Below are 7321 nucleotides of genomic sequence, written 5' to 3' on the forward strand. Positions count from 1 at the left end.
GAATGAGACGATAGACAATAAGCTCTCTAGACTGTTTGCTTGTCATACCATTAGAAAGTGATGGGATAGAAATGGTGAAAGTAAGGAACTGTACTAAGTCCTAATCTATGTATCTCCTATATAAACAGTTCATGTGTCCATTTGACAGGTCCTCTATAAAGAATGGAATAATCTAACTTGTATACTCTTAGATCCAATATAAGAGTGTTGTTTGTAAAACAGCTGGAGAAAGAAATAGGTCATTGATTAAATGGTATTATATTCTTATATATTTTTTTCAAGTGTTTGCACGTACAGTCAGATTTCCCTCTCAACACACATCACTAAATGTCAGCGAACTAGTCACGCTGGTATGTTTATCAATACTGTTGAGGAGATACTATTTATCACCCAAGAACCCATTTCCACCGTGATCGACAGCAGTTATACTTGAATTTATAGCAAAGAACGTGCCAGTGGACGTATACACGACTTCTGGGTAGGAGACTTGAGTTACTAGTGAGGATATTATTGGTAGGTCTGCATGATATATCCAACATAATCACTGTTTGATTAAATCTAGGTAGAGTCAAGATAGCTAGGTCTGGTCATATGCACAATCATTGTTACCAAATAGGTGTAGATTAGGCTGGCCTGTCACAATATAATAGAAAGTGCGCTGTAATAATGCTAGCTGCGTGACTGTATGTAGTAGTGTTCCCTCTAGCGTGGTCTGTGGCCATTATCCTTTTTTTCTCATCCATCAAATTGTTTATCATACTTTTGTACGACTAGTTCTTCCAGACTGCTTTGTAGCTGATCGTGTCTCAACGTAATCATAGGGAGCATTACATAAGAGCTAGCTGGTCTGGTATAGTAATATAGTCGCTTATCAGAGCAGGTCTCCTCCCACTCTTAGCTGATGGCTTGGTGGTATAATGACGGAGGGTTGTAGGGTTATCCCAAATGCGCACCATAGAGGAACAGTAGACACTGCTGGTCTGCATACCATTTTTTTTTTCCATAACTTTTTATCAGGATGGGATGAATAAATAGTAGCACATTGATGAGGACGTAACAAAGATGGGTGGTGACGTTAAAGCATAGGCATTCCATTGTCTCGATCTCAAGGGAAATTATTTGGCGTCAAACAGATATCACTAAATCTCACAGTGACCCGCTGGAGAAACTAAACTAGATGCTTAGTAGATGATAACATCAAGAAGAGGTAGTCTAGTGGACCCTCACTGATATCTGGACCATCGGTCTGTCATAAAGTGAAGCTTTATTTAACACAGGACGACAAGCAGTTTTCAAGCCAACTTCAAACACATCTCGATTGAAAATTGGTCTCTATGTTCTATTCTCTTAACAGATAGCTTCTTCGTCGGGCTTGATCTAACATAATGTTTACATATTCTTGACCATAATCATTATTTTTCACTCTCAGGTCACAAGGTCAAAATGTGTGTTTATAGTTTCTTTCATTGTTGCAACATTCATCACACACAGAACATATCTGAAGGAGGCCATTAAGCCTAATATGAACTCTGAACTCCTCTGGGACTAACACTTCAATTGGTGTAAGAGGACAGAGGACGGCGACCAAGTGGCTATCTCGTCGTGTGTTGTTTCAGCCTCTCTGGTCTTCACAGGTAGGTGTTGGTAATTTGTTTTCAAGGAAATAGATACAGTGGACTAGACTGTTCTCTGAAGACTGACAGACAAATTCAGTAAACATGTTTTTCTTGCTCAATTGACCAGCTTCTACATGCTATACCCTAAGACATGAGGATAATGGACAGGCATTCAAGTCGTCTACTTAGCCTCCCAATGTCTTGGTGGTTTTATGTGGTATACACTTTGTTATATCTCAAACACACAATATTACATACCATTGTTTACCTTCCCTTGAAGATATAACCATATAATAGGGGTGGCAGAATGATAATACCCATTTGTAGAACAGAACCACTGAAACCCCAAAGGAGTTGTCTTTGTTAATGACAGAAATGTTCAGCAAGACTAAAACAAGTGGCCTTCTGTCAAGTTGCAAGTATCCCTAACCCGATATAAGTCAGGCCTGTGTACTACAGATGTCGGATCTTAAAACTATAAAAGTCTGGGCCTCCGAGTGGCACAGTGGTCTAAGGCAGTGCTAGCTGTGCCACTAGAGATCCTGGTTTGAGTCCAGCCGGCCGCGACCGGGAACCCATGGTGTGCGCCACAATTGGCCCAGCGTTGTCCAGGTTAGGGGAGGTTTTGGCCGGCAGGGATGTTTTGCTTCCATCGTGCATTGCGACTCCTGTGGCGGGCCGGGCGCAATGCATGCTGACATGGTCCCACAGGTGTACGGGGTCTCCTCTGAACAATTGTGTCAAGAAGAGTGCGGCTTGGCTTGGTTTGTTTTGGAGGATGCACGGCTCTGACCTTCGCCTCCCGAGTCCGTACGGGAGTTGCAGCGTTGGTACAAGGCTGTAACTACCAATTGATACCACGAAATTGGGAGAATTAAAAAAAAAAAAAGTAAGCGAAGATATGAAAATGTTTTAAGATGGTCATATCATATTTGATTTTGAATTTTAGGACCCCTTTAGGTATATTAATAAAAACATATTGACAAATATTTCATAAAATATTGAATTTGGCCTTTATTACTTTAGCCCAAAGAAACACAATGAATAACATTCATGAATGGCAAAAAATACAGTAAAAAAATAAATCACAAGGAATAAGGTTTTGAAGTGTCTGTCCTATATCTAGGAGATATAAGAAAGCTCAGGAAATATATGTGTTATTGGCACAAAACTACCTCCATACTTTCATTAATATGTATGGGTTACATTCAGACAGAGTCTGTGACACTTGTGAGCAAAACGGGAACTAGTGAGAGTCTCATCTTTCCATAGTGGGGTCATATTAGTTTGTAGCTTAAACGGTACAGACAGAAGTTGGCACATCAGCGTTATCATCCGTGACACTTGTGGGTACATTCAAGAATATACATTTTGCTAATCGGTACCACCTCAACATTTTGGGGAGCATGATGTCCCTGGCTGGATGGGTTGTGTCAATCAAGACGTAAGCAGTCCGCTGGGGTAGATAGATGATACGGACCACTTCAATATGAACTTTATGAAGGTTATAGTACTTTGTACAAAGAACAATTTTTATACGCTCTGACAATATTTTACAGTGAATTTTGCAATTGAAATGTTTTTCATTACATACATTTTTATCATTAATTCATGCAAAAACTGGCTACTACTAGTCTAGCCCTTCTCTGATTCACTTCCTGGAGCTGAGCAGTGGTGCAAAAAATGTGCACAGGTGTGAGCTAAACTTTGCTGAAATCTGTGCATTTGTGGGAAGCCTTTAGAGACAAAGAAAAATTAACCCTTGGGTCAATTACTAAATAGGAATTTGGCCATGCTCTAACAGGCTGCTATAGCCCAAAAACTTGAACATTAACTTGAAATATAAAAATTGCACAGAAGTGAGCTAAACTTTGCTGAGTCTTTGCATTTTATGGAAAGCGTGAATATGAACTTCAACAATATTACCTTGCTACATAAACAACATCCTATTCTATCGAATACCTCATCTCATAGTCAGTCCTATAGTGGTCTCATTAGGAAGGTAACCTCCAGAGTGAGCAGTGTGTGTCTGAGGGGTTCACCTGTCTTCCATCCATACATCTCACACTTTGCTATGGCAGTTGAGATACTCAGATACTGCCCCATAAAGGTTGTGGTGCGGAGAGTGGAGAAGTGTCATACCTACTGTAGGTATGATCTGGTCTGCTCAGGTGGAGGTGTTCTGCTCTGGCCCTCAGTACAGAGATCAGAGACCATACAAATACACAAACCATACGAATGATCATCTTAAGGAGAACCTACTTTGAAGACTTTGAAAATACTTACTTTGTTTCGATTAATGATCTAACTAATTCAGTTTAATATTGTTTAGGATTTCTCTCTAACTTTGAGTTAAATTAAGTGAAGATCTGTGAAGATCAAAAAAAAATATATATAAGCTTCATGCTCACCACAGAATGTGATACGGGTTGAATACTGGTCTGTGTGCTCACTGCATTGTAATGTAGTGGCTGCTGAAGCTGGGTGGTTTTGGGTTGACTTGTTTGAGATCTGAATACCAACACCATTGTTTGAGGAGAGCTATCATCGTTGAGAGGCTGACAGACTGCTGTATGGGTGGCAGTTACTGTTAAAATGTAATCAAATTGTTTTAAATAGACCAACCAACAAAACTTGGAATAACTGAACATTCTCAGGTCCTGTGTACACCAGCCATGTGTGCCTGCTGTCAATGACAAGGATTTCAACTCCTCCCAGGAGATAGTGTTTGTGCTGCATGGACTGAACGTGACACAGACAAACAAACACATCTACTTCTCATTTACTCATCCTATACATCTTCACCATTTTTGTGAATCTGATACTGATCGTTACCATTTTTCTGGAGAAAATGTTGCATGACCCATGTATTTATTTTCTCTGTAATCTGTGTATTAATGGTATCTATGGTGCTTCAGCTTTCTACCCAAGAATACTTTATGACCTTTTATTTGACTCTCATGTGATATCATACCTGGGTGCATGACCCAGATATTGGTAATCTACTCCTATGCTTTCTGTGAATTCACAGCTTGACAGTGATGCATATGACAGGTATGTTGCCATCTGTAAGCCGTTACAATACCCCTCTATCATGACTACTCGAAAAGTGTGGACACTGCTTCTTCTTACGTGGCTTTTCTCATGGCTAGAAAGTAGCATTGGGATGGGACTAACAGCTATTACCCCTCTGTGGCTCGACATCGATAAACTCTACTGCTCAAACTGGGCCGTCGTGAAGCTCTCATGTGCTGACACCACTCTGAACAACCTCTACGGCTTCATTCTCACGTTTTCTCATGTTTCTCAAATATGAACTCATCCTGATATCCTACATGAACATCATCAAGCGTCTTTGCATTCCCGTGTGCAGAGAAAGAAGTTCATGCAGACCTGTCTGCCTCATCTGATCACCCTGACTAACTTCACATATCCCTCACCTTCGATGTATGTACGCTCGCTACGGCAGCAACCAGCCTGCTCCAGCCTGCTGGCCCTGAGGAATATCATGGCGGTGGAGTTCCTAGTTGTGCCTCCTCTGGTGAACCCTATCATATACGGGATGAAACTCACTCGGGTTCGGAATAGAGTTGTACAGATGTTCAACCGGAAAGTTGCTGCCCTAATCTAAATGTATTGTGGTGATGCGCTTGTGTGTATCAACATATCTTTCTTGTTGATCTATAAAGCTATATTGACAATTTTCATTTGTAATTTTTCATAGACATTAGGAAGGAAAATGTGCAACTCTCGCTCACAATTAAAATCTTGGTGCTTTATTTTATCTAAATATTAAAATAATGATGTTCTAGCAGTCAATGGCCTTTGTCAGAATAATTTTTCATGGATGTCGTGTGGAATAACTTTGCCCCTCTTATTTGTTGTCAATGACTGAGATTCAGGTGTTTGGCTTCATGGAGTCATCTTGTTACCTTGACCAACAAACTCAAAATAACTGTATATAGCCAACTTTATATACAGTGCATTTGGAAAGTATTCAGACCCCTTGACTTTTTCCACATTTTGTTAGGTTACAGCCTTATTCTAAAATCGATTAAATGTTTTTTCCCTAATCAATCTACACACAATACCCCATAATGGAAAAAAAMGTTTTTTAGACATTTTTGCAAATGTATAAACATTTTTTTAAAGTATTCAATCCCTTTGCTATGAGACTCGAAATTGAGCACATGTGCATCCTGTTTCCATTGATCATCCTTGAGATGTTTCTACAACTTGATTGGAGTCTATTGATTGGACATGACTTGGAAATGATTTGGAAAGGCACACACCTGTCCAGTGGTGGAAAAAGTACCCAATTGTCATACTTGAGTAAAGGTAAAGATACCTTAACAGAAAATGACTCAAATTAAAGTGAAAGTCACCCAGTAAAATACTACTTGAGTAAAATACTAAAAGTATTTGATTTTAAATATACTTAAGTATCAAAAGTAAAAGTATAAATCATTTCAAATTCTTAATATTTGGCAAACCTTTTTTGTTTTAAAAATTTATGGATAGTCAACGGCACACTACAACACTCAGACATAATTTACACATGAAGCATTTGTGTTTAGTAAGTCTACCAAATTAGAGGCAATTGGGATGAGCAGGGATGTTCTCTTGATAAGTGCGTGTATTGGACCATTTTCCTGTCCTGTTAAGCATTCAAAATGTAATGAGTACTTTTGGGTGTCAGGGAAAATATATGGAGTAAGAAGTACATTATTTGCTTTAGGAATGWAGTGGAGTAAATGCAGAAGTTGTCAAAAATATAAAAAGTAAAGCATAGATACCCCCCAAAAACTACTTGAGTAAAAATACTTTAAAATACTACTTAAGTACTTTACACAACTGCACCGGTCTATATAAGGTCCCACAGTTGGCAGTGCATGTCGGAGCAAAAACCAAGTCATGAGGTTGAAGGAATTGTCCATAAAGCTCTGAGACAGGATTGTGTCGAGGCACAGATCTGGGGAAGGGTACCCAAAACATTTCTGAAGCATTGAAGGTCCCCAACATCACAGTGGCCTCCATTATTCCTAAATGGAAGAAGTTTGGAACCACCAAGACTCTTCCTAGAGCTGGCCACCTGGCCAAACTAAGCAATCGGGGGAGAAGGGCCTTGGTCAGGGAGGTGACCAAGAACCCGATGGTCACTCCGCAGAGCTCCAGAGTTCCTCTGTGGAGATGGGAGAACCTTCCAGAAGGACAACCATCTCTGCAGCACTCCACCAATCAGGCCTTTATTGTAGAGCGGCCAGACGAAAGCTACTCAGTAAAAGGCACATGATAGCCCGCTTGGAGTTTGCCAAAAGGCACCTAAAGGACCATCAACAGATATGAAAATGCCTGTTTATCAGTGAGAGGATTAGACACAAGATCAATGTTAAAGTCAGTGCTTCAACAATGGGGTGAAATGAAGGCCTAGATTCAATCAGATCAAGCGTTAACCGGCGATAGCAAGCTGTAATCTTACCACGCTCGTTGTTGCAGTAGTGTGACAGTAGTGTGAGGTCCCGTGTGGCTCAGTTGGTAGAGCATGGCGCTTGCAACGCCAGGGTTGTGGGTTCAATTCCCACGGGGGGACCAGGATGAATATGTATGAACTTTCCAATTTGTAAGTCGCTCTGGATAAGAGCGTCTGCTAAATGTAATGTAAATGTGACATTGGCGACGGCTGCTGCAGCAGCAGGTGTTTTCAT

The 7321-nt window shown here is 40.3% G+C and overlaps 1 pseudogene; it reads left to right on the forward strand.

The window, feature by feature from the left end:
* LOC111956878 (uncharacterized) overlaps positions 1-5247 on the forward strand; it is a 12353-nt pseudogene extending 7106 nt beyond the window's left edge.
* The last annotated feature ends 2074 nt before the right edge of the window (positions 5248-7321 follow it).

Source organism: Salvelinus sp. IW2-2015, linkage group LG4p (assembly GCF_002910315.2).
Source record: "Salvelinus sp. IW2-2015 linkage group LG4p, ASM291031v2, whole genome shotgun sequence".
NCBI lineage: Eukaryota > Metazoa > Chordata > Actinopteri > Salmoniformes > Salmonidae > Salvelinus > Salvelinus sp. IW2-2015.